Genomic DNA, 27066 nt, shown 5'->3' with positions numbered 1-27066 from the left:
TCCTAGCTTATTGGTGAAATCTTTTATAGCTAGAAGGCTTCTTTCCCTACCCAGGGCTCTTACTGCCACCAAATGCGACCAAGTTTGTTTACTGACGAATAGAACTCCCAGGTATGCAAAAGAATCAACCACGTCAATTTTCTTTGAGGCCAGATGGAAGTAAGAGGATTTTGCACCACTGGCAGCTGCAGCTATAATGATGAAAGATTTGGATTCATTAATTCAAAGGTCAAAGGAGGCTGTGAATGTGGCATATCTCCCCGGACCTGATAATTCTCACCTCGGTGCCTAGTCTAATCATGGGTCCCATCCTGTGACTCTGGGCAATAGTTTTCTTAATCTCCACAACGGCCCCAGCAGCGCTTGGATGCCTGGCTTCAGCTTGGGGGTGCCCAGGAGTGGACATTTCACATGGAAAAGCCAGGAAGGGTTCCACAGCGGTATGAGTGCAGTGCCGGGACGCCCCGTCGTGCGGGCAGCCGTGCGCTATACAAATACAACACATTTACATTTTACATTTACATTTACATTTACATATGCAGTTTTGATGCTCTGGAGAGCTACCCCAGGCCTAGCAATTAACACTGCATCATTAGCGTAAGCCAATATTGGCAGGGGAGTGTTGTCACATCTAGGCACATCTGGAGTTGAGCCAGACAGGGCTACCTCCACCCCATTTGTGTAGATGGAAAAAAGAAAAAGGGAGAGGGCACATCCCTGCCTGACACCTTTCTCGATTTTAAATGAACGTGTGCATTCCCCATTTAAGCCGTACCTCACACAGGCAGTAGCATTGGCGTATAGCTGAAGGATGAAGTGAATGATCAGGGGATCATTCCCCATGTCCTCCATCAAAAGCCACAGCTTCTGGTGGGACATGTAATCAAAGGCAGCTGGCAAGTCTATAAAGGCTGTGTTTAACGTCCCAGCTTTAGCCTTTGTGTATTTATCTATGCTGAGCGAGAGGTTGAGGCATTGGCCCACTGTCCCCTTCCCTTTCTGGAAGCCATATTGCACCTGTATTAAGAGGTTGAGGTACGCTTAAATGGAGAAGTGTGGCTCACTGGTTAGAGGAGGCAGACCTGGAAGCAGAGGTCAGCCCGGGACCAGGGTTCAATTCCCGGCTCGGTGGGGTCTTGAGTCCTAAAATGTCCATGGACTCGACAATTCTCGCTCCGGTGCCTACTCGATTCACGGGTTCACACTCTGCGACTCTGGGCAATAGCTTGCTTAATCTCCACAACGGCCCCTCGCGGCGGGATGCCTGGCTTTCACCTTGCGGATACCCTGCCGGGGTTATCTCACAGGGGAATACCAGGACGGGTTCCCTAAGCAAGCGCTTAGAAACCGCTAGGTGATTTGCGCTATATAAATTCCTGTACATTTAAAATGTTTTGCTCCAGTGCCCAGTCCTCCAGCCTGGCTAATAACAGCCGGCCCATTAATTTGGCAGTTGTATCCAGAAGGCGGATGGGTCTATGGTTCTTCGGGCTGCTCCTGTCCCCCTTCTTAAAAATTGTGACTATGACACTGTGTTTCCAGGATGGAGGGGGCCCCTCTACCACTATGCTGTTAAAAACATTTGTAATTAGGGGAGCCCACATATCACAATTGGCCTGGAAAAGGTCAATTGGGACCCCATCAGGGCCCGGGCCCTTTCCCGGGACACAGACTTCCGACCCTATTCTGACTTTGTGTTACGCGAATATCAGGGGTCTATGGGGAGGGGGTGCTAAGTCTAGTTGTTGGGGCTCCAGGGTGGATTTTCGTCCAAAATACTTTCAAAATGCTCTACCCATGCCTCCTCCTCTACATGCGTGTCCAGGTATGGGTCTTTTGTTTCTTTAAAATAAGGGGTATTTATAACCCTCCAAAATTCTCTACTATTTCCTGAGCTGGTGGCTTGTTCAAGGCCATCCCAGGCCTTCTCCCTTATGTCCTTTACTCATTTGTTCCTAGCCTGCTTGTACTCCATTCACAATGATCTTACCAACACCGGGTCTCTGGGCTGAGATTTTAAAGCCCTACCAAGAGATCTCTTTGCTATAGAGCATGATATATCGATCCAGCGACTCGGTTGAAAGTCACTTACTGGCATGTGTCGAGTAGGAGCGGCATTTATTTTTATTAATAGGGTTTTAAACTGCGTGACTAGTAGAAGGACTCCTCGTCCAGGCAGCATAGGATGTTGTCCCTTACTTGGGCTATTATTGCAGGAGCCAAGTTCTACTTCACAACCTGTGTCCACTTTAGTTGGTAACCGTTGTTCCTAGCTAATACAATATCATCCGCTACCTGCTGGGGTCTTTTCATTTTTTGAGGGCGGTTTAGATGAATATATAAGATTGCTTGATTGCTATAGCATGTGAACAAGTTGGCTGAGTGGTCCACTCTATCTCGAGACTAAAATTAAATCAATCGTTGACTCAGAGTTGTTCCTCCAGAATGTTCTTTCTATGTGGCCAGACTTCAAGCTATTAATTACACTCAGGTGCCTCGAATAAAGTAATCTATTGAGGGTGTCGCCATATTCATTGTGTGTAAAATGGAGGCGGGGATTGCCCTGGAGATCGTCCAACCCACACAACGTAGCCTCATTGTACTTACACAAATGTGTATTAAAATACCCCATCCAGATTAGGCTAAATGGGCCCTTGTGAGTACGTGAATTAAGTATACCTAACTCGTTGTTTAGGTTATATGCCACTCGCTTCATGTTTCCCCCAAAATCATTGTTATAAAAATTAATTAATTAAGGTCCAATAGCTGTCATTTATGGGATAGAAATTGAAGAATTTGGAAGTATTTATTCCGGGCAACTACCTGCTTTACTTGAAAAGATAAGGCATTAGAGATTAGGGTTAATAGTCCCCCTTTAGCTCTACTTGACACTGAGGGCACTGCTAGGGTATGAGTCAGTCAGTCAAAACAAGCTTTATTCGATTGATTAAAATCATAAAAGCAGAAACAATACAGTAAAATGGCACATTTCATCAAATTGGGAACATACAGCAATCATGATAATAAGAATACATTCAATAGTTATAAAAAGTGGGCATACTGCAAATGGATTAAATCACTAAAAACAATAAAAACAGTAAAATCCGTGTCTTTAGTCACTCCACCTGAAAGTTCGAGGATAGCTTCCCGGTCTCAGAACGCAATAGCAGCTACCAGGAAGCTAGCAGCCCCGTGTCTTTAGTCACTCCACCTGAATGTTCGGGGATAGTTTCCTAGTCTTGATACGCATAGCAGCTACCAGGAAGCTAGCAACCCCGAGCATTACTTTGGTAGTACCCAATAATTGTAGATACAGCAAGGCTGGGCGTACTTGTCGGAGGCCTACTTCTCTCAGGATAGGAATTAGAAACCGCCTTCTACCCTCCTTCTAGTGCTCACAGAACATGACAAAATGCATCAGGGTCTGCTCTGAGAAATTGTCACAGCTGCAAGGACTTGGGGTATGAAATGTGCGGTACCCTGCAAAAAACACAGGGTCCTTGGCCCATGTTTTTTGAAAGCAGATGATATCCAACCTTTGCCAAAAGGTCTGCCACTCGGCATTGCCTACCTTAGAGGCAATCCTCGCCACATTCCATGATGCCAGACTGATCTTATTTCCAAACACTAATCTCTGGGTTAGGGGGAACATGATCTTATACCTAAACGTTAATTCCTGGGTTAGAGGGGACGTGAGGGACACCTGCTGGACTGGGGCTAAATTGTCTGGTATAATGACTGGAGTGTGGGTGGATATTGATGGTCAATCACAAGCTTCCAAGTCTGAGAGGGGAGTAAATCGATTGGCTATCTCGACCCCTGAGGCAGTGCTCGCGAGATCCAACTATCGCGGAATATGTGTGGCTGGCCTTATTCCCCCCCCCCGGTCAATTCATGACGGGGACCCTGCTTATAGAAGTACTCCAGTTCTAGAGGAATTATCTGCCTGCTCCTAGAAGGTGTTCTATGGAGATTTTTAAGAAGAGCGTTGCCGAAGTGGGCTTTATTAAAATGTATCACCACGCTTTCTCCTGCGAGGGATTTAATGGAGTTACCAACCCACCCCACTCTCCTCGCCATGATAATCTTATTAGCTAGCTGATGACTCCCCATGCCCCAGTCCATGAGACGATTCGATAGCCAGTGCAGACATTTACTGAATAACTGCTTGGTGGATTCATGCAGCTAGTCCCGTAAAGGCATATAATTTGCCAGGACCAAAACAAGCGGGGAATCTGCAGGTGGAAGATGAAGGGCTTGCTGTAGATGGTTGACCCCTGTTACTGCGAGGAGTCTTGAATTCCTGATGGATAAGGTCCCAACCTTGTTTCACCCAGTCCTCGTGGTGCCCTGTATTCTGCCCAAGAAGGTTAAACCTCCAGTTGTTCAGTAGGTTGAGCGCAGGCTGAAGGGGGCAATCCTCCCCTCACTGATGTCCATGTTGAAATATCCAGGGACAGTGAGGGAGTTACACCCCGACAGGCATGCACGTCAGATTCAGGCATATCTGTGGCTGCAGATGAGAGGTCAGCAGGCTGACTCATCATTAAAAGGGGGGCAGATGTTTTTTGGGCCTCTAAGTCAGCTAGTCTCTCTTCAATTTTATTTAGCTTCAGCATGATGGGATCAAGTAAGGTGGACATAAGTTTAATTACTTCTGACCAGAAAGCTTTATCAAAAACTGTTTCACGAGGTGAGGCACTAGCAGTTAAATGCATCAATGTTGTAGGAGTATTTGAGGTGACTGTCTTAGCGTTAAAAGCCTAGGGTTTAGTAGCTTGGATGGTCTTGGGCAGTTGGGACTTATCGACACTAGGGCCCCTGCATCACTTTTGTGGGGGTTCAGGTGCAGGATCGTTGAGGGATGGTAATGCAGCATTCCTCCTATTGAAAATGGGGGTTAATTGAAGCGTGGGGGAAGGCTCCTGTTGGCCAGGCGGAAGGACATCAGATGAGGCCAATTGTGTTAATGGAATAAGTGAGGCATTTTCTGAGGTATTCCCTAAGGCTGACCTGTTAGAAAGAAGTAGTGGTTCCATGGATAAGCGTCTCTCTGTCAGTTTGATTTCGAGTGAGAGAATGCTTGCAGCTCTTGAAAAGAACGCATCAAGTGTTGCTACCTTTCAGGCCACTGTTTTCTTCACAGGGGGCTTCCTTCTCCACCTGGAGTCAAATAACCAGTAAAAGAAAGAAACTACCTCATATCAGAAGCAGGACGCTAGAGGAGGGGCCCAACCCAGCCTCTTCTGGGCTCCAACGGGTGTGGATGGGCCCGGGCTCTGCCCGGGCACGGCCCAGGCACGTCCCTTGCTGCAGGCTGTCGACCCCCTTTAATAGCTCTTCTGCGCCCTATGGCTCCTGGGTGTTGTGGTCCTACTGGACCAAGTTGCGGGAAGGCATGTGCGAGCTTCAATGATTCCCACAGTGAAAAGCGGCAACAGGTGCCACGGGCCAGCGACCTCCTTTAATAGCGCTTCTGCGCGCTATTGTTCCTAGGTGTTGTGGTCCTCATGGAACAAGTTGCGGGAAGGTGTTTGCGAGCTTCACTGACCCCCACAGTGAAGAGTGGCAACAGGAGCCGGGGGCCATCTACCTCCTTTAATATCGCTTTTGCCTGCTATGGCTCCTGGGAGTTGTGGTCCTCCTGGGCAAGTTGCGGGAAGGCGTGTGCGAGCTTCAATGGCTCCCAACGGTGAAGAGCGGCTACCTTTTTTTCAGTCAAGACATAAGCTAATATTCTGAGAAAAGTGATTTATTTCAGTGCATGAGTTGATGTAAACACAATGGGATAGTGCTGTACAAAATATGATGGACAAAGTGCAGAGAGGAGTTAGAAGTGCCAGTAGTTGAAATTTTCAGAGGCAAGTCCACAGTCATTTGAGTCAAAGTGCCAACTTTAATCAATCAGGGGAATTGTAAGCGTACTACTCCCCCGTGAGGGTCTCAAGGCACTGGAGGTGTTAAGCAGCTCTGTTCAGTTGAAAAGCCAGATCTTGAGTGTCTTCCTGAAAATGTTCAGGGATGGGGCACGTCTGATGTCGATCAGGAGTTAGTTCCAGATCTTGGGCACGATGTAGGAGAAAGCTCTTCCCCCTGTACTGGTTCTGCAGATCCACTAGATTATGGCAAGGTCGGCGGATCTGATGTTTCGTTTGGGTGCGTGGAAGGAGATTCTCTTTGGGTCCAGTGTTGTGAAGGCATTTGTAGGCATGGGTGAGTATCTTGAAGGTGATTCCTAGTTCTATGAGGAGCCAGTAGAGGTTCTGCAGGTGTTGGGTGATGCGCTCGTGTCGAAGGATGCCGAGGACAGGTCTGGCGGTAGTGTTCTGTATGGTCTGGAGTTTGCGGAGCAGGGACTTGTTGATCCTGGCATAGAGGCCATTTCCGTAGTTCAGTCTGCTGTTTGACGGTCTTCCTTGATTTGGCAGGGATCCATTTGAAGGTCTTTCGGAGGATGCAGAGAGTGCTGAAGCAGCTGGAGGTGATGTTGTTGACCTATCGGGTCATGAAGAGGTAGGGGTAGAGTACGATGCCGAGGTTACGGACGTGGTCCATGGGGGTGGCAGGGCTGCCGAGGGCAGTGGGCCACCAGGTGTTTTCTCATGCAGAGGGGGAGGGTCCGAGCACGAGGACTTCTGCCTTCTCCGAGTTGAGCTTCAAGCAGCTGCTGCTCCTCCAGGATGCAACATCTTTCATTCCTTTTCTGGAAGTTGAGCCTGGTGGTGATGGGGTCCTTTCAGAGGGAGAGGCTGAGCTGGGTGTCGTCGGCATAGGATACTATGCTGAGCCCGTGCTGTCCGACGATGGCAGCCAGGGGGGCCATGTAGATGTTGAAGAGTGTGGGATTAAGCAATGATCCTTGGGGTACTCTGCAGTTGATTTCCGTCGGTTCGGAGAGGAAGGGTGGCAGTCTGATTCTATGGGTTCTGCTGGTGAGGAAGGAGCAGATCGAGTCGAGGGCGGTTTCCTGTATTCCAGCGTAGCAGAGTCTGCTGGTGAGTGTGCGGTGGGGGACAGTGTTGAATGCTGCAGAGAGGTCGAGTAGGATCAGGGCCGTGGTGTTTCCTTGCTCGAGTAACGTGCGGATGTTTTCTGTGGCCGCGAGTAGAGCGGTCTCGGTGCTGTGGTTGCTTCAGAATCCGGATAGGGAGGGATCGACGATGGAGTTTTCTTCGATGAATCTTATCAGCTGGGCATTGACGGTCTTCTCAGTGACTTTGGCCAAGAACTGGAGGACGGAATTGGGCCGGTTGTACATTAGGATGAGTGTGTGTACATGTATTGTCCTCCATCTGCACAGATGCTGGCCTATATTTTCTGAGGATAATGTAATATTTAAACATGGATGGATGGATGGGTTTTTATATAGCGCAATATCACCGCCAGGTCTCAAAGCGCTTTGCATTGGGAACCCATCCTGGTTTTTCCCTGTGAGATAGCCCCTACTGGGTATCCCCAAGGTGAAAGCCAGGCATCCCGCCGCCGGGGGCCTTAGGGGAGATTAAGCAAGCTATTGCCCAGAGTTGCAGAGTGTGAACCTGTGATTCGAGTAGGCACCGAAGCGAGAATTACCGAGTCCGTGGACATTTTGGGCTCAAGACCCTGCCGCGTCGGGAATTAAACCCTGGTCCCGGGTCTGATCTCAGCGTCCGGGTCTGCCTCCTCTAACCAGTGAGCCACACTTCTCCACCCCAAACAGATGGGGTTTGCTGAGCATGTCCAACTCTATGCATATATATGCATGATGGGTTTATTTGAATTTACATGTACAAAGACATTGACTGTTTAGTGACACCCTGTGCATGACATCTGTGCGTTGTCAATGACATACGTACTCTTACTCTTATGATATGTTCCAAAATTTGTGGGTGTGTTCTGGGCTATGGGCACGACTTTTGCTGTCACATTGGTGTGGCTCCCTACACACTCACAGTGTGGTATGTATGTTAGCATTGTTGGATGGTATTTTGAGGGATGTGCTCCTTGTTCTCATCTCATTGTGCACCTGGGAATAGCTGTGAGTAGCAGATTGTGTTACTGCTTTGAGTTGTGCCTTATCACATTATGTATATTGGCCTTGTCCTCCATGGACAAATGAGTTAACCAAGTCTGCCTTCTAGAGTTTTAGTGGCACCTAGCTTAGTTTGCTTGTGTTCTGCTCAGGAGACTTGCACCTCGTCTTCCACCCAGGGCAGCTTACTCCTCATAGACAAAGGCTCACTTACGGTAGGTGGAGTAGAGTGGCAAGGAGGCTGAGACTGCTGCATGATGTTGGACTTGTATACAACTCCCATCAATTCCTTGTGCACATGACACCATGCAACAGTGTCGGCCATCATGCTGGTGCACTTCCATTCTCTCTCTGGTAGCCATTGGCCCTGACGAAAAGGTTGCTTTGAGTGTGTGTAGGGATGTGTGCTATGACTCCAACTTCCATCAGGCCCTGTCTTCCATACACCTTCCGAGCCAGACCAAACAACACACCTGTCACTATGCATTCACTGAGAGTAGCAGCAAGATGGGTGAAATTGGTGACTGGTGTGAGGAGCACAAGGCCACGATGTCAGTTTGGGTCACAGCAATGGCATCTTGCTTCAGGATCAACACCTTCTAGCAGTGCAAGTCATCTTGTAAGAACACCTCTCCATACTGTGATGTAGCCATAGGCCCAGATGGACAATTTGGAATGTGTGTGAGGAGGAGTGTTAGGTGTGACTACAACTCCCCTCACGTTTGTACCCACACCTACCTTCCCAGCCATCCCAGACACCCTTCCTATGACTCAAATTTCCTGGGAGTGAATGTGTGCAGACAGATGGCTGACACAGGTGACTGGTGTTCAGATCCAATAGTTTGCTGTGAGTTAGCAATAAGAATGTACATGTTCTGAAATGGTGAGATTTTAAAGTTACTTTACAGGTATATTGTTAGTCAAATTGGCATACACACTACACGCTCTTTTGCTCTTGTTTTTTTAGTTTCGTAAACAATGTTTGAGTTTATCTGTGTATTTGTTAACATTATTGGCTATTTGAGTATGTACTCACCAGGCTCTGGTGCTCTTGGTATTACATAGACTCCCTCCGGCGGAAGGATGGCGTGCACCTACTCCATCCAGGAAGTGAAGTGCATGAGTGGTGCAGGAGGGTCACCACCGGTCCCCTGACTCAGGGCATGGTCATTGGCCTGCAGCTTCTTGACCCTCCTTCGCACATCATAGTACCATGTTCCTTATATTATCCAATGTGCCAAGGCAAAGTGCTTGAGCATTCACTTTGTTAACTATCCTCTCCCATATCTTATTTCTCTGGGACGGGGGTCTGTTGGACTAGGTTCCTAAATAGTTGTGGTTCTACTGTGATAATTTCACTTCCAGCTTCTTCTCTGTAAACTTCATGATTTTGGCTCTTTATATGCATAGAGATGTGGGTGTGGTTGATGATTAGATTTGTTTTTGTATTGTAAATGCTTGTTTGGACATTTTCTGTCTGTTTCTGTTTTACTTTACTGATCAAAAGCAATACTTTATGTTGACAGCACCAGATGCTTAATCATGTATTTGCGGGGTGGTCAGAGTTGTCCCATACACGCTAAGCTATCTTTCAGCATTTACTTCTGAGTCGGTCGCATCTGCTTTGTTTAAGGAGGATTCGCTCAGACGTATTGTTTCCATACTTCAGACATTCATATTGTTCTCTGTGCGAGTCATTTGGATTTGACATGCATTGCATCGTACTCCGTTGTTCGGACTGCGCACGTACGAGTCCTTTGGAAGGTATACCCGATTCGAGTCGTTGGTAAGGCTTTCACAACGAGATTGTAATCAGGCCCTAAAATATAATTAAGTTAATTGTCACAATATAGCCCTATAATACACACAACCCGCTCCTAAAATGTACTTAACAAAACAGTATTTTCATAATTAACATAATTAATTTCCAATTTATAATTAACATAAATTAAAAATGAACTATTACTTAATTAAAAATAATTTACTTCTCACTCTATACTCCTACAAAACCCACAACCAGCACATAACATTTTACTTAATAAAGAAATGTCACAATTAACTTAATAAAGTATCACATTGTTGATATTAATTAAAAACAAATTGTTATTATTTAATTATAATTAAATTATTGCCCCTGAATGCCTATAAACCCACGACCCACAACTAAAATATAACTTTAAAAAACATATTGCATAATTAACATCATTGATTATCAAATAAATAATTATTATTAATAAACAACTAATTGTTTATTAATTATAATTACATTAATTTCCACCCTGTACCCCTATAAACCCACAACTAGCTACGGTACTAAAAATAAAACATTTTATTAACATGAAACTTGTTATCTACTAAAAATATACAAGTATAATTAAAAACATAAACAATAATTATTCAAAAACTTTACAGGATATACATTTAAATATATACTAAAATATATTACAAAGTATTTAAAATGATATTATTAACAACTATATTTTTGTACACACTATTAATGACTTCGATATTTTCAAAATTGATATTATTTTCGTGAAATCGATCTTCTTGACAATGATATTCTTGCAGACGACCTTTCCATATCACAATATTTTGCACACAATATTTTGCTAGCATGATATTTTGGCTTCGATATTTTGTCCAAGTACAGCCAGGAAATGTAAACTTAATACTGATAAGTTTATTGAACGTTTAAAAAAACATTAAACATTTGGAACATTTATAGTATACTTCTAATTTCAAATTCCACCTTAATAAGTTACTTAATGCTAAATGCCATTTTATTGAGATTTCTGCTGAACATGCAACTGTTTATTTACTTAAGTCTAGTGCCAAATATTGCAGCTGACAATAAAGCCAGTAAAATCTTAACCAATTATCTTAAGATTAGGAAAGAGTGCATTAGAGTGGACTTTGTTTTAAAGGAGGACAATAACCCTCCAGCTGGAAACCCTGAAATCTTGAAAGAATTTAAATCCTGTTATTCTAATGTATGCACTTAAGAATCACTCCCTTTCTCCTCAATAATTTTCACAATTTCTATCTTCTATTTATAAAGAACACAACTCCTCTATTGACCTCTATCCTTTGGAAAGAGAAGATTACTGTTCATGAAGTCAGTGGAGAAGTGTGGCTCAATGATTAGAGCGGCAGACCCTGATGCAGAGGTCTAGCCCGGGACCAGGGTTCAATTCCCCGCCTCGGTGGGTCTTGGGCTCAAAATTCCACGGACCTGATAATTCTCGCCTCAGTGCTTATTCCAATCATGGAGTCCCACTCTGCAACTCTGGGCAATAGCTTGCTTAATCTCCACATCGGCCCCCACAACGCTAAGGATGCCTGGCCTCCACCTTGGGGGTGCCCAGGAGTGGACACCTCACAGGGAAAGCCAGGATGGGCTCCACAGCGGTGTTCGTACAAGCCCCTTGAGACCCTTGCGGGTGAGTAGTGCGCTATACAAGTATCAATTTACATTACATTACATTACATCATGTCAATGAATGTACTCAAGAAAGGCAATGCTCTAGGACTTATTGAATTACCAATTGAATTTCAAAAATCAAATTACTTAAACTTATCAAGTTATTTTCATGTTTATTAATAATAAATCAACAAAGGGAACATTCTAAGAAGCTTTAATCCTACTTATCCTAAGGAGGGTGAAGATCCCACATTTTGCAAAACTTATAGACCATCTGGATTATAAAATGTTTGGAAAACTCATTGCTGTTTGGCTTATTGGTTGAGAACAAACAGGATTTGTTAGTGGCAGGAACCTGATGGACGACTTTATCTTAATATAATAAGCAAACCACATTAATTTAAATATTCTTCAGCAGGGGCCTCTATAGAAAGCTATTGGCCATATGAATCGGTCCTTCCTTTTCAATGCTCTTAAATGGTTTGGTTTTGGTCAGTATTTTCTTAGGGGCTCATTATGATGGCGGACGGAAGTACGACCGCAGCCCTGGAGTAAGGGGAAAATGCCTTTTCCGTATCCGCCTGCCGCGTTCACTCCGTCCGCCATATCAGGATAGGAAAGAGTGTCAAAATTCCGTCCGCGACGGAAGAGCACGCACCGCCGCCTAACTACACCCGACCCCGCGGTGGACGTAACCAATCCAGAGACACCGCCGTACGGACTGACGCCAACGACCGTCCCCCAAATCAAGATGGCGGAAACACACATAAAAACGCTGCGGAAAAACAACCTGCCTGAACACGGCGGATTCCCCACAGCGAAGATACTATACATAGCAGAGATACCCACCACAAGCTGCTCGCCGTCATGGACCCAGCTCTACACCCATTTCTGATACTCTTCGCGATCCACCACCTGCAAGTCATGGCCCACTATCGACGACGACGCAGGTACGCAACACACCATTCGCTGTCTGAAGGGGAGTACCTGCCAGGGTCGTGACGTTGGGAGGAGGAGTGTCATGTTTGATAAACCACATCTCTTCGCAAATACAAATCCACAACTGGAGTACACAAGCAGGAATGACAATGACAAACCACGACACATGATTGACTTGCTTTATTACACATAATAGGGGTATAATCACGGAGTATGCAAGAGCATGGGCATTGTGGGCACCAGAGCAGGTACATCAGAGGCAGCACATGAGAGGGCAGACTGCAGTATCAGAACACCAACAGGGCATTGAGGCCAACACAGCAGGTACATCAGAGGCAGCACATGAGAGGGGCTAAGTGCATCAACAGTCCATGGCATCGAACAGGTACATCAGAGGCAGCAGATGAGAGGGGCTAAGTGCATCAACAGTCCATGGCATCGAACAGGTACATCAGAGGCAGCACATGAGAGGGGCTAAGTGCATCAACAGTCCATGGCATCGAACAGGTACATCAGAGGCAGCACATGAGAGGGGCTAAGTGCATCAACAGTCCATGGCATCGAACAGGTACATCAGAGGCAGCACATGAGGGGGGCTAAGTGCATCAACAGTCCATGGCATCCAACAGGTACATCAGAGGCAGCACATGAGAGGAGCTAAGTGCATCAACAGTCCATGGCATCAAACAGGTACATGAGAGGCAGCACATGAGAGGGCAGACTGCAGTATCAGAACACCAACAGGGCATTGAGGCCAACACAGCAGGTACATCAGAGGCAGCACATGAGAGGGGCTAAGTGCATCAACAGTCCATGGCATCGAACAGGTACATCAGAGGCAGCAGAAGTACGTGGTACAAGGTACCCGTCCCAAGGACAAGAACAATGCAAATGTGGTTTCCATGGACAATATACACACCAACTCGAAATAGATGTGAGTGAAGGTAAACACACCGCACATCATGGAGCAGGTGGACTGCCTGAAGTACCTGCCCCTGACACACTGGTAGCACCAGAAACTGGAGTGTGAGACACAGCCACAGCCCTAGTGACTGACACATGAGCCATAGACCCAGACACACTGCCAGCACCAGAACCAGGAGTGTGACACACAGCCACAGATGTAGTGACTGACACATGAGCCATAGACCCAGACACACTGCCAGCACCAGACATAGGAGTGTGAGACACAGCCACAGCTCTAGTGACTGACACATGAGCCATCGACCCAGACACACTGCCAGCACCAGACATAGGAGTGTGAGACACAGCCACAGCTCTAGTGACTGACACATGAGCCATCAACCCAGACACACTGCCAGCACCAGACATAGGAGTGTGAGACACAGCCACAGCTCTAGTGACTGACACATGAGCCATCGACCCAGACACACTGCCAGCACCAGAAACAGGAGAGGGCACAACTGAGACAGTGCCACTACATGATGCATGACAGCAAACAACAGACACAGTGCCACCATCTGACAACTGAGAGTGATCCTCTGATGCGCCACTGAGAACACCGGATTGATGAGCCACAGGGCTGTATGGGCCAGGTGGCACGGTGGCATCTGGGAGCCGGAGATAGCTGTACTGGAGCTACATCGGTGTGGTCAGGTGTCAATGGTGTGTGTCTACGTTTCTTAGGGATATGTGAGGGCACCCTGGACATGACAGGACTGGCAAGTGGTGCGGACTCCAATGTAACATCACCCACCAAAGGTGGAGCATCTGCTTCTGGGGCTCTGCTCTCTGGGGACGTGCTGGACCCTGCTTGTTGTTTGCTGTGTGCCTGCCGTCTGGACTCAGCATCATGTGTAATGGGGGATGCAAGAACAGGGGACTCCTTCCTCAGCTTCTGACGGGCCAGGATGGGATTGGAGGTATGGGGGTACTCGGCCGCGGAGACATCTGTTTTCCGTTCCTTCAACAACATCAGCCTCAGTGCAGCCAGGGGTGATGTATTCCTGTCCTTGATGGAGCTAGTGTCTATGGGAGGAGCCTTGTCCCTTGGCTGTGCCTTGGCCGTAGGAGGAGTGTTGTCTCTCGACTTTCCCTGTTCCCTGGACGGTGCCCTGTTCCTGGCAGCAGACTTGTCCTTTGTGGTGTACCTGTCTCTAGAAGACACCTTGTCCCTGGGAGTGTCCCTGCTCTTGGGAGTGGCCCCTTCCTTAGTAGTGTCCCTGTCCTTGGGAGTCTCCCTGCTCTTTTGATGTGCCTTTGTGTTTGGACTGTCCTTGTCCCTGCCCTTGGGAGTGGCCCCTTCCTTAGTAGTGTCCCTGTCCTTGGGAGTCTCCCTGCTCTTTTGAGGTGCCTTTGTCTTTGGACTCTCCTTGTCCCTGCCCTTGGGAGTGGCCCCTTCCTTAGTAGTGTCCCTGTCCTTGGGAGTCTCCCTGCTCTTTTGAGGTGCCTTTGTCTTTGGACTCTCCTTGTCCCTGCCCTTGGGAGTGGCCCCTTCCTTAGTAGTGTCCCTGTCCAAGGGAGTCTCCCTGCTCTTTTGAGGTGCCTTTGTCTTTGGACTCTCCTTGTCCCTGCCCTTGGGAGTGGCCCCTTCCTTAGTAGTGTCCCTGTCCAAGGGAGTCTCCCTGCTCTTTTGAGGTGCCTTTGTCTTTGGACTCTCCTTGTCCCTGCCCTTGGGAGTGGCCCCTTCCTTAGTAGTGTCCCTGTCCAAGGGAGTCTCCCTGCTCTTTTGAGGTGCCTTTATCTTTGGCCTGTCCTTGTCCCAGCTCTTGGGAGTGTCCCCTTCCTTAGTAGTGTCCCTGTCCAAGGGAGTGTCCATGGACTTGGGAGTATCCCTTGCCTTGGGAGTACCTTTTGTGTGGGATGCCTGTGTAGCATGTGAAGGCATTTCCCCCAACACCACTTGTGGATCCTGTGTGTGAACTCCAGTGTATCTCACGTTGTCTTTGTGAACAGATTTTGCTGACCTAGGGGGTGGTGTCTGTGCCCTCCGTGCCCTGATTTGCTGTTTGTGGCTGCTTCTAGTGCAATAACCTGTATAAGAGTCCTGGTCAGAATATTCACTCCCCCCTGAGACATCAAGTGGTGTAGATGGGGGAACAGAAGTAGCACCCTGTCCATGCGACTGTACAATGGCAGAAGACACAGTGTTTGCCAATGACTGAACTGTCCTGTGTAGACCAGCAACATCGCCATGCATCCCTTCCATGAATGCCACCACCTGCCCCAACTTCCTATCGTGGTCTTGGAATGCATTGATCATATTGGTCTGCCTCACACACAGCTGTCTCAGCAGATCAACAGCCTGAGCACAAAGTGCACTTTGGGTCACCGGGACAGGGGCACCGGTGCCTGCACCGAACGCCACTCTGCTCCCCCTACTTCTGCGTGCACGAACAGTACATGGTGCAGTTGGCGGCAGTGTGGGCCCTGTGTGCTGTGTCCCGACCGAAGGTGTTGATTGCCCACTCCCAGTCTGTGACAACAGTGCTGACTCACCAACACTGTCGGAAGATGAGGACGATGGTGTCTCGATATGCGAGTCCTCAGGGACGTTCCTGTCCCCCTCTCCGGGGCTGCCCTCTTCTGTGTCAGTCTGCGTGTGTGTGATGTCTGATCCGGATGCATTGCCACCACTCATCTCCGTCATCTGTGGCTGAGTGCCCTCTGCCAAAGCTGAAATACAGAGAAAGGAGGTGTAAGTCATGGCCACACTCACGTACAGAAGGACAAGAAATCTCTAATTCCATTTCTGACAAAGAACATGTAGCCCCCATCCTGCACACGGCCCACCCCTACCAGTCATCCTCACATGAAAAAAATGCTGGTGGCCGTGAAACATGTACAGCATGCGGACAGGGCAAGTGCATGTAGATCTGCACACATGTCTTGCCATGGGGCCACAGACCTCTACGGCATGTGCATGAAGACTCAACTACTAAGCGAGTGGCGTGTCAACATGGTGGACATGGATGTCAAATTACACTCCGCCAATGGCACCTACATGGCATTGCTGCAAAACATACGCACCACGGAAGTCACTACTTTGTCTGAGCACCAATACATGCATTGCACTCCCAAGTAACATACACATACAGTCTGCTTACCGCTAGTTTGCTGTTGATCCACACTCAGCCGTTCGGACAGGTCAGGATGCGTCACAGCAATGATATGGTGCATAAGAGGGGTCATGGAGCGTCGTGCCAGACGAGGCATTCTTGGGATCATCCCCAGTGTCACCTCCGCTACATTCTTGCTCAGCCTGGATATGTCGTCCCAGCGTTTGTGGCAGAGTGTGTGTCGTCTTTTGCACACCCCCACTGCCCGTACATCACGTGCTATGCTCCTCCACACGGCCTTGCGAAGGTGCAGCTTTACCTACCATGATGGGAGACATGAGGATAACGTAAGTGGACAGTTTGACATGCACATACTACGTAGAAAGACGCATCTACATCCAGCCATGCTCTGCAAAACACATGTGAAGGTCCCACAGCACACCTGCAGGCCTACAGAAGACAGGAGCCACTTACCACCTCAGAGCCAACAATATGTACACCACTGCACTTACCACCTGTTCAGGTGCGCCGTACAGCTGTTCGTAGTGGCTGAGCACACCGCCCACGAGAACATCTAGTTCCGCTGCGGTGGTCAGCTCAGCAGCAGCAGGTCGAGGTGATGGTCACAGGCAGCAGTAGGTGGTCAGCTCAGCAGCAGCAGGTCGAGGTGATGGTCACAGGCAGCAGTCGGTGGTCAGCTCAGCAGCAGCAGGTCGAGGTGATGGTTACAGGCAGCAGTCGGTGGTCAGCTCAGCAGCAGCAGGTCGAGGTGATGGTCACAGGCAGCAGTTGGTGGTCAGCTCAGCAGCAGCAGGTCGAGGTGATGGTCACAGGCAGCAGTCGGTGGTCAGCTCAGCAGCAGGAGGTCGAGGTGACGGTCGCAGGCAGCACTGGTTCACAGCAGTGAATGAGTGCTTTTGGAACTCACACATATATAGGGCCCTGAGCCCATGTCAGTGGCATACGTCGGCAGCAATTGGTTACCCCTGGATGCCTCTTTGAAAATGGGCCAATGACTGGCCCTGGTGTTGCTGTGCACTGCTTCCGCTATTTTCGATTGGGCATACGCGTCCCGCGCTCCCTCTTCCCATTGGTTGCATGTGCACGGACCGTCACGGTCACACATCGGCAACCGCATGTGCAAGCTTCCGGGACGGATGCTTCTTTTGCAACAATGTTCAATCACTGGCGCCACCGTGGCGGTGCAGGCATTCCGCGGGGGAGGTGCAGGCCAACACATCCTTCTGATGATGTCAATGGCCATGGCTGTTCATGACCCCCCTTACAGTCACATTGCATCATCCACCGTACACCGGCCGGCCCAGCCCGGTCCACAACCGCCGTGCAAGGCATGTCACCCATGGCCGGCCCAGGCCCGTCCACAACCGCCGTGCCAGGCATGTCACCCATGGCCGGCCCAGCCCGGTCCACAACCGCCGTGCCAGGCATGTCACCCACGGCCGGCCCAGGCCCGTCCACAACCGCCGTGCCAGGCATGTCACCCACGGCCGGCCCAGCCCGGTCCACAACCGCCGTGTCAGGCATGTCACCCACCGCCGTGCCAGGCGAGTGAACACCCGTCGGTGTTTGTGGACCGGGCTTGGCCGGCCGTGGGTGACATGCCTGGCACGGCGGTTGTGGACGGGCCTGGCCCGGCCGTGGGTGACATGCCTGGCACGGCGGTTGTGGACCGGGCAGGGCCGGCCGTGGGTGACATGCCTGGCACGGCGGTTGTGGACCGGGCTGGGCCGGCCATGGGTGACATGCCTTGCATGGGGGTTGTGGACAGCCCTGAGCCGGCCGGTGTACGGTGGATGATGCAATGTGACTGTAAGGGGGGTCATGACCTGCCATGGCCATTGACATCATCAGAAGGATGTGTTGGCCTGCACCTCCCCCGCGGAATGCCTGCACCGCCATGGTGGTGCCAGTGATTGTACATTGTTGCAAATGAAGCATCCGTCCCGGAAGCTTGCACATGCGGTTGCCGATGTGTGACCGTGATGGTCCATGCACATGCAGCCAATGGGAAGAGGGAACGCGGGCCGCGTATGCCCATTTGAAAGTAGTGGAATGCATGCACCGCCATGGTGGCGCCAGTGATTGTACATTGTTGCAAATGAAGCATCCGTCCGGGAAGCTTGCACATGCGGTTGCCGATGTGTGACCGTGACGGTCCGTGCACATGCAGCCAATGGGAAGAGGGAACGCGGGCCGCGTATGCCCATTTGAAAGTAGCGGAATGCGTGCACCGCCATGGCGGCGCCAATGATGTTATTTTTTAACCCGCTGCACCGTGGTGTATAGCCCGCACTTGCGTTATGAGGGTTGTGACCGTGCTGGCGAAACTGCATATGTCATGCACTATATCATGTGTGTTCATACTATGCTCATTGATGTGCACACAATGTGCTACACATGTGCATGTCGACGTGTTGATGTCTTGTATTTCCCTACACACGTTTCAACTTCTTCACATCTACACAGTACATCAGGGCTGTCTCCCCACATTCTGAATCTGTTGTCAGTGTGTAGTTAATGTGTGCTAATGACAATGGTGGGGGTACACATGCATTCTGTGTATGCGTATGTGTGTTGCCTGTTGTGTGACCATGCATGTAATGAGCGGATGCTCACCATTGTCAGTGTTGTCATTGGTGCATGTTGACATGGAGTGTGTGTAGCATTAGCGTTTTGTGTTTGCACGTGCATGTGTGTCTGTGATGAGGCTTGTACACATTTGGGTCCTTACACATGCCTTGTTGTCAGTAATGTTGACATGAGACTAAGTTGCATTGTACATGTTGACACACTTCATGTTGCTAGTGGCTGCACATTGTTCATACGGCACTCCGTATTGTAGTAACTTTCAGAGATGTCACACATATGACAATTGTCTACAACATTTATTTTCTTGCTAGTGTTGGCTTACATGTGATGGAGTTGCACAGCCATGCGTTGTTTGTAAATTGACTTCTATTACATCTACTCCCACACAGGAGGGCTCCAAATGTCCATCGCCCATACACTGTGCTGGAGGATATGGTTGACGAGGAGGTGATCAGGAAATTCCGGCTAGATCGACGTAGATTGATGGAGCTTGTAGACCAATTGTCTCCTCATCTGCAGCCACGAAGATCGTATCCTGGTTCCATTACACCCACAGCAAAGGTGATGGCGGCACTACACTTTTTTGCAACTGGCACCTTTCAGTACACAGTTGGACATGCCGGGGGGATGTCACAGTCCATGTTCAGCATGGTACTTCGGGATGTTCTTAATGCCATGATGCTGTACAAGGATGACTACATCCATTTCCCACGGCCGGCAGAGTTGGCAGCAGTCAAAGCAGACTTCTATGCACTGGGCCAGATACCACACCTAGTGGGTTCCATTGATGGCACACATATCGGTCTCATTACACCACGGGCACGTGAGCCGGTATATAGGAATCGGAAGCACTTTCATTCGCTCAACTTGCAGGTGGTGTGCCTGGCGGACAACATCATCTCCCATGTGTGTGCAAGATTTACAGGCTCCGCACATGACTCCCACATCATGCGGAGCTGCATTGTCCCCCAACTGATGGCAAATGTGCATCCAGAACGTGCGTGGCTTGTTGGTGAGTATGCTGTGGGGACAGTTGTGTTTTCTGTGTGGCATGGGGTACCCACCAATTCTGGTTGTGATATTTGTGTCTGTCATCCCCCTACATAGGCGACTCGGTGTACCTAACCGGCCTTGGCTGCTGAGTCCCATACGTAATCCAACTACAGCGGGTGAAATGCGCTACAATGATGCCCATGGAAGGAGACGTAGAGTGGTGGAACGTACTTTTGGACTACTAAAGTCTAGGTTTCGGTGCCTGGATAAGACCGGAGGGGCCCTGCCTTACTCACCAGGCAAAGTATGCAGGATCGTGATTGCCTGCTGCATGCTCCACAACCTGGCCTTGCGCAATAACATTGAACTGCTCTTAGACCCTGAAGACCAACACGTTCCTCGGCCTCCCATCCCACCCATGTGGACTGATGAGGATAGTGGTGAAGAGGAAGGTGTGGACCAGAGGCGTCAGCTCATTGATCGATATTTCCCTTGAATGTGAGTGACTACCTCTTGTGCCGGTTGACAATGCGTTATGTATGTTTGCTGGTGGTGTGTGGATGTGGTGTTCATCAGCTGCTTGTTCTGGTATGTAATATTTGCATGTGTGTGTGTTTATTTCTTTGGACATGCAAGTCTCCATGATGTGTGTCCTCTCATCCACTGATTTTGTGATGAGTGTGGTTTGTGGAATGTTGCACTGCAGTGTGTTGTGATGGGTGTGATTCACTTTCCTGACGTGTGTTTGCTGTCTCTGATTTTCCCTAGGTCACTCCCACAGCGGCATGATTCTGTACGACATGGATCTCTGCACCTGGTAAGGTCTGTTTCTGAGTCAATCATGAGAATAAACATGGAGGCAACACATCATTGAGTGTGTAAGTGAAATGTATTTACAGGTTGTGCATTGGTGCTGGTGGATATATACAAGTAAGTGTTGGGTGGGGGAGTGTGAGTTGAAGGTCATGGTAGATGAAATGTCCGTGCTGACACCACATTGGGTGATGTCCGGCTAGTCCAGCAGACCTGTGCCAATACTTGGCGTAGTGGGACAGGATAGTTTGCGGGTGGATGGCAGCCTCAGGAAGTGTTAGAGTCATTGTTGGCCCCTCTTTGAGCGTGTAGATGGAGCATCCCCACTGCTCTCACCTACATCCAGCCTCGGACGGCCCCTCCATCTTGGAGCCGGAACGGAGTCAGCTTGTGGGGCAGGTTGCTCAGGGGCCACATCTGTGTCCAGGGGCACAGGTGGCGGTGGCGGTGGTGTTGCTGACCGTGGCGGCTGGACACTTGGTTGAGGGGGGGGTGTTGCGGTCTAACCATTCCCCCCACTGTGATGTGTGCTGGCCCAGGAGGTCCACTATTTGGCCAAGGCGGCTGTCAATGGACCGCAACACATTGGTGTTTTCAACCGAGTCCTGGTGGGCATGATCAGCCTGTTCCTGCCCACGCTCATAGGAAGCCTTGACTCTGGCTAGGGCTTCCAGTGAATCAGCGCCAGGATGGGGTGGGTGTCCTTCCCCAGCTCGCCGGTGTGAGGTACGCCTGCTTGGGTGATGTGGCCTCGGCTCTCTCCTTTCCCGTCCACTCTCCCTGCTTGGCTGGGATGTCGATGGCCCTGAGTCTTGCGGTGGGTCAGGCAGGGTGGCACAGGCAGGAGTGGTGGTACTGGTGGTGGTGGAGTTGGTGGTGGTGGCTGTACGGCTCACTGTGGCAGGTGTTTCAGGAGTGACACAGGCCACGGTTGTTGAGGCAGGCATTTCCAGTGAGCCAGATGGCCCTGGCAGTGTGCTTTGGCCCGCTCCCTCCTCCGCACCGGAGCTGGCTGTGGCATCGTCCCCAGAGAGTCCTGGATGTGAGTGAGGAGAGTGTTGCGGCCGGTTGCTGGTTTCACCAGTCAAATTGCGATCACCTGAGGGACAAGATTTTGATGATCAATACTTTGGACATGACATGTTTTATTTTCCATACATTACATTTCAGTGACCTCTCGCACACACCCCACCCACCACCACCACCATCCCTGTGGACATGGGGGCCTGTTGGGAGTTGTAGTACTATCCTCTCACACACCCCACCCACCACCACCACCCTCCCTGTGGACATGGGGGCCTGTTGGGAGTTGTAGTACTATCCTCTCACACACCCCACCCACCTCTCACCCCACCCACCACCACCATCCCTGTGGACATGTGGGCCTGTTGGGAGTTGTAGTACTATCCTCTCACACACCCCACCCACCACCACCACCCTCCCTGTGGACATGGGGGCCTGTTGGGAGTTGTACTACTATCCTCTCACACACCCCACCCACCACCAAAACCCTCCCTGTGGACACGGGGGCCTGTTGGGAGTTGTAGTAGTGACCTCTCTCACACACCCCACCCACCACCACCCTCCCTGTGGACATGGGGGCCTGTTGGGAGTTGTAGTTCTATCCTCTCACACACCCCACCCACCTCTCACCCCACCCACCACCACCCTCCCTGTGGACATGGGGACCTGTTGGGAGTTGTAGTACTATCCTCTCACACACCCCACCCACCACCACCCTCCCTGTGGATATGGGGGCCTGTTGGGAGTTGTGGTACTATCCTCTCACACACCCCACCCACCTCTCACCCCACCCACCACCACCCTCCCTGTGGACATGGGGGCCTGTTGGGAGTTGTAGTACTATCCTCTCACACACCCCACCCACCACCACCCTCCCTGTGGACATGGGGGCCTGTTGGGAGTTGTAGTAATATCCTCTCACACACCCTACCCACCACCACCACCCTCCCTGTGGACATGGGGGCCTGTTGGGAGTTGTAGTACTATCCTCTCACACACCCCACCCACCTCTCACCCCACCCACCACCACCCTCCCTGTGGACATGGGGGCCTGTTGGGAGTTGTAGTACTATCCTCTCACACACCCCACCCACCACCACCCTCCCTGTGGACATGGGGGCCTGTTGGGAGTTGTACTACTATCCTCTCACACACCCCACCCACCCCCACCACCCTCCCTGTGGACATGGGGGCCTGTTGGGAGTTGTAGTAGTGACCTCTCACACACCCCACCCACCACCACCCTCCCTGTGGACATGGGGGCCTGTTGGGAGTTGTAGTACTATCCTCTCACACACCCCACCCACCACCACCACCCTCCCTGTGGACATGGGGGCCTGTTGGGAGTTGTAGTAGTGACCTCTCACACACCCCACCCACCACCACCCTCCCTGTGGACATGGGGGCCTGTTGGGAGTCGTTTACATTTTGGTGAGTATGTGGCCCACATGCATGGGTTGGAGCCTGGGAGATGTGTCTTCTCAGTTGTGTGAGGCAGGCCATGTCTGTGTGATCGTGGTGCTTGGTTTGTACTTACCAGCCTCTTCTTCCTCAATTCCTTCCAGGCTCTCTGGGTGCAGTATGCCCAGCACCTTTACCTCCCAATCAGTGTAGGGTATGGGCTCCGGGGGTGTGCCGCCGCCAGTGTGATGTGCTCGCAGATGGTTTTTAGCACGGATGCCTTTGACCCTGGTTTTTAGGTCATGCCACCGCCTTTGGATCTCGTGCTTTGTCCTTGGCACGGTCCCTGACGCATTCACCCAAGTTACTAACCTGTCCCACGTGTGATTTTTGTTAGCCACAGTGGTCTGCTGGACTAGTGTCCCGAATATGTGGGGTTCAACATGGATGATTTCATCCACCATGACCTTCAACTCTGACTCCGTGAATTTAGGGTTTTTCTTGGGTGCCATGGTGTGTGGTGCTCAAGGTGTGGGTTGAGTGGGTTGGGAGGTGCAGGTGTGTGGTGTGTAGGAATGGTGTGGTGGGTGTTTGTGTGATGGGTGTGTTTGGGTGGTGGTTGTATGTGTGCAATTTGTGTCTGCTGTCCGTTGTCTTGGGCCTCTTGCTAGCAAAGGATTGTGGTAGTGGGTGGGAGTCATTTTATAGTCTGTGTCGTGGTTGTGTCTAAGCATGGGCGGATCTCGCGTACGCGAATTTGCGAATTTACGGATTCGCAATCCGCAAAAATACGCGAACTCTCGCGGATTTGCGGATTTGTACGGTTTTTGTGTTGGCGAGCGTTCGTGAGGATTTGTGGACCATTTCGCAATTGCGAACTTACTTTTCGGCTCGCAACGGCCGCGACTATGTTGTTTCTACGTCTGGTTTATCATCACAGGTTCACAGCACCCTCTGTTTCACCACTGCCACCCTCTGGTACACCCATGCCACCCACTGGTACATCCTCACTGCCACCCATTAGGTTTGTTTATCACTGTAGATTATGGGGGTGAAAAAAAGCAAGCACACCTGCCCTGCTTCAACTGCCATGAATTAATTTGGGGTTGATTAATGTGTCAGTGATTTAGAAACTTCCAGTCTGGCTGGCACCTGCTTCCTTCCTTATCTGTAATTTGCTTTCTGTTGCAGTGAAAGCAAGCACACCTGCCCTTCTTCAACTGCCATGAATTAATTTGGGGGTGATTAATGTGTCAGTAATTTTGAAACTTCCAGTCTGGCTGGCACCTGCTTCCTTCCTTATCTGTAATTTGCTTTCTGTTGCAGTGCAATTTTTTTTCACAGGACCTTTATGGTCTACTTGTAGCTATTCTATGAGCCTGCTGTTTGGGTCATAGCAGGGTCATAGAATAGTTGCAAATAGGCAACTGAACTCTGGAGGGGCCCCTCAGGAAGCACTAGAGTGAATGGTTACTAATGTTAAGTTTGAACTTTTGCACCTGGTGATTGCTTTCAGTTTAGCAAAAATCGTTTTTCTGCACTTTCGCGCAATTTGCGGGGCGCGAATCCGTGCAAAATCGATTTCGGAAGCCGCGAATGCGTGCGAATACACAATTTTTTTTTTTGCGGCGTGTATGTTCGCGTGATTTTTTGCGTGTTCGCAAGGCGCTTGTAGTGATACGTTTGCGAACTTACCCACGCGGTCGTACACGGGCGCGGCCATCTTGTTTGCGTGACGTAATTCCGTTTCCGGCCGCTATGTGTAATCTCGCAAAGTGTGCTGCTCGCTAGTACAATTTCGCGCGTGATCGCGAGGAAAATCTCGCGCGAACTTACCCACGCGGTCGTGAATGGGCGCGGCCTTCTTGTTTCTCATTCATTGCTATGGTTCTGGGCATGCTTTCTGTATCCTCTCTGAATCTCTGCCATCCATTGCTTGTTTGAAGTTTATTTGATCTATTTTACTTATTATCTATCCCTCTATTTTTCTAGCTCTATATTTTTGTGTTTTCTGCTACTTTTAGTTAATTTTAAACTACTTTTTTAAACTCTTTTCTTTTCTTCTTCCCTATTCTATTTCTTCTTTATCATTTAACTTAATTTCTGCCCAGACCACGGTAAAGGGAGCCGGGAAGCACCCTGAGAAGGGGAAGGGTCCCGCACCCCGTGCCCGGCTCCCGTGCGGGCGTTTGAGGGGGGAGCAAGTGATGCCACGGGAGATCTTTAGCGTGGAGGAGGTGGGCGCACTAATCTTCTACGTCCAGCGCCGCCTCCCCAAGACCATCCTGGGAGGCGGCAAGATCGCAACCGGCTATGGCACCTGGGAGCGCCGGAAGCGGTGGGAGAAGGTGTGCCGGGCCATGTTTAAGCTCTCTGGGGTCCGGCGCACCTATAACCAGGCCACCCACCGCTGAACGGATGTCATGGACCGGGAACGGGACTTGCTGGACGCGCTCGGCGTAGAGGTCCCCGGGCTTGGTGAGTAGTAGTAGCTATTTCTAGCTATTTCATCACTACTCTGTTTTATCCGGCTCTGTTATTTGCAAATCTTTGTTCTTTACCAAGAGCAATAATGCTGCCGATTACATTGTAGGTAAATTATATTTCAAAATCTTCTTTGCATTTCAGGTGCACTGCTCTCCTTCTCAGTAGCCTTGCTTGCTACTATGCTTATTAGTTTTGTATTTTGTGTTCATTTCATTGGCCTGAGAAATTATGTATGAGTGTAGTGTAAAGAACTGCGTAATGCTAGACACTAAGGGTCATATTTTCAATTACCGGCGCATCCCTGCAAAGTAGCAGGGATGCGGCAGTAATTGTGCGCCATGCCACCACCACCACCCATGGGCCCAAAAGTCACAGAAGCCTTACGCATCTGTGCCGTAAAGGCGGCGCATTGCTGGAGTTGCATGCCAACGATGGCGCAGATCCAGCAATGCTCTGGGGTGCCCTATCTCCCCAATGCTGCATCAAGCCGTACGTCGGCTTCAAGCAGGCGCAGGGTTTCAATCACGCATCATTGTCCTAAAAGTGACTGATTGACATCTTGTAGATTTCCCTCAGCCACTTTTAAGGATTCGTTCCTGCGCAGGAACGCCCTCCCTTGCGCCGGAGGAATGGAGGAATGTGAGCCGCAAGGGACTTCTAAATCAGCCCCAACAGACTGAAGTCCAGTACTTCCTTTTAGACACATGGCTATAAGAAGAAATAGTGGTGGTGGTCGGTAGATTGATAGTTTGAGTATTCACTGATCTGCAAGCAGGATGGACTTTGTCTGTCACTTCGCGTGCTGCGGACTGCTGCCTGCCAGGCCTAGGCAAACCTTTTTAGTAGTCTGTTTAGTGAGTTACATAGGAACTTTCAAAGTCAACGGTCCGCAAATCAGGCAATACGAATAACGTAGTATACCACATGAGATAGGTCAATATATCCTGTGGAATAGTTGTCTATCTATTTGCTATTTCTCCAAAATATTTTGTTATTGTTCTTTTGAAATGTTTGATTTGGTTGACAAATCTCATCCATGTTTTCTGGTCTTTCTTTCTTTCATGTTGTACATCAGCTCCCCCCAAGGGCAAGAGGACACAGGAGGAGAAGGAGGAGGGTGCTGTTCAGGAGGATGCAGGCCAGGATCGGGCAGGCGAGGGCTCCTTTGCTGGCCCCAGTAAGTTTTAATTTTAATATAGAGTACCTATTTTTTCCTAGCGTTCCTCATTCGATTTTTTCTAAATCGTTTTTGATCTTCTTATAGACTGGATCTAAATTCTTATCCTGCCTCGACTATGACTCCCTGTGGTATTACTAGATTATTCTTATTAGTCTGTCTGTGTAGCTAA

This window comes from Lissotriton helveticus, chromosome 2_1 (assembly GCF_964261635.1).
Source record: "Lissotriton helveticus chromosome 2_1, aLisHel1.1, whole genome shotgun sequence".
In the NCBI taxonomy this organism is placed as follows: Eukaryota; Metazoa; Chordata; class Amphibia; order Caudata; family Salamandridae; genus Lissotriton; species Lissotriton helveticus.
This window is presented reverse-complemented; position numbering follows the sequence as displayed.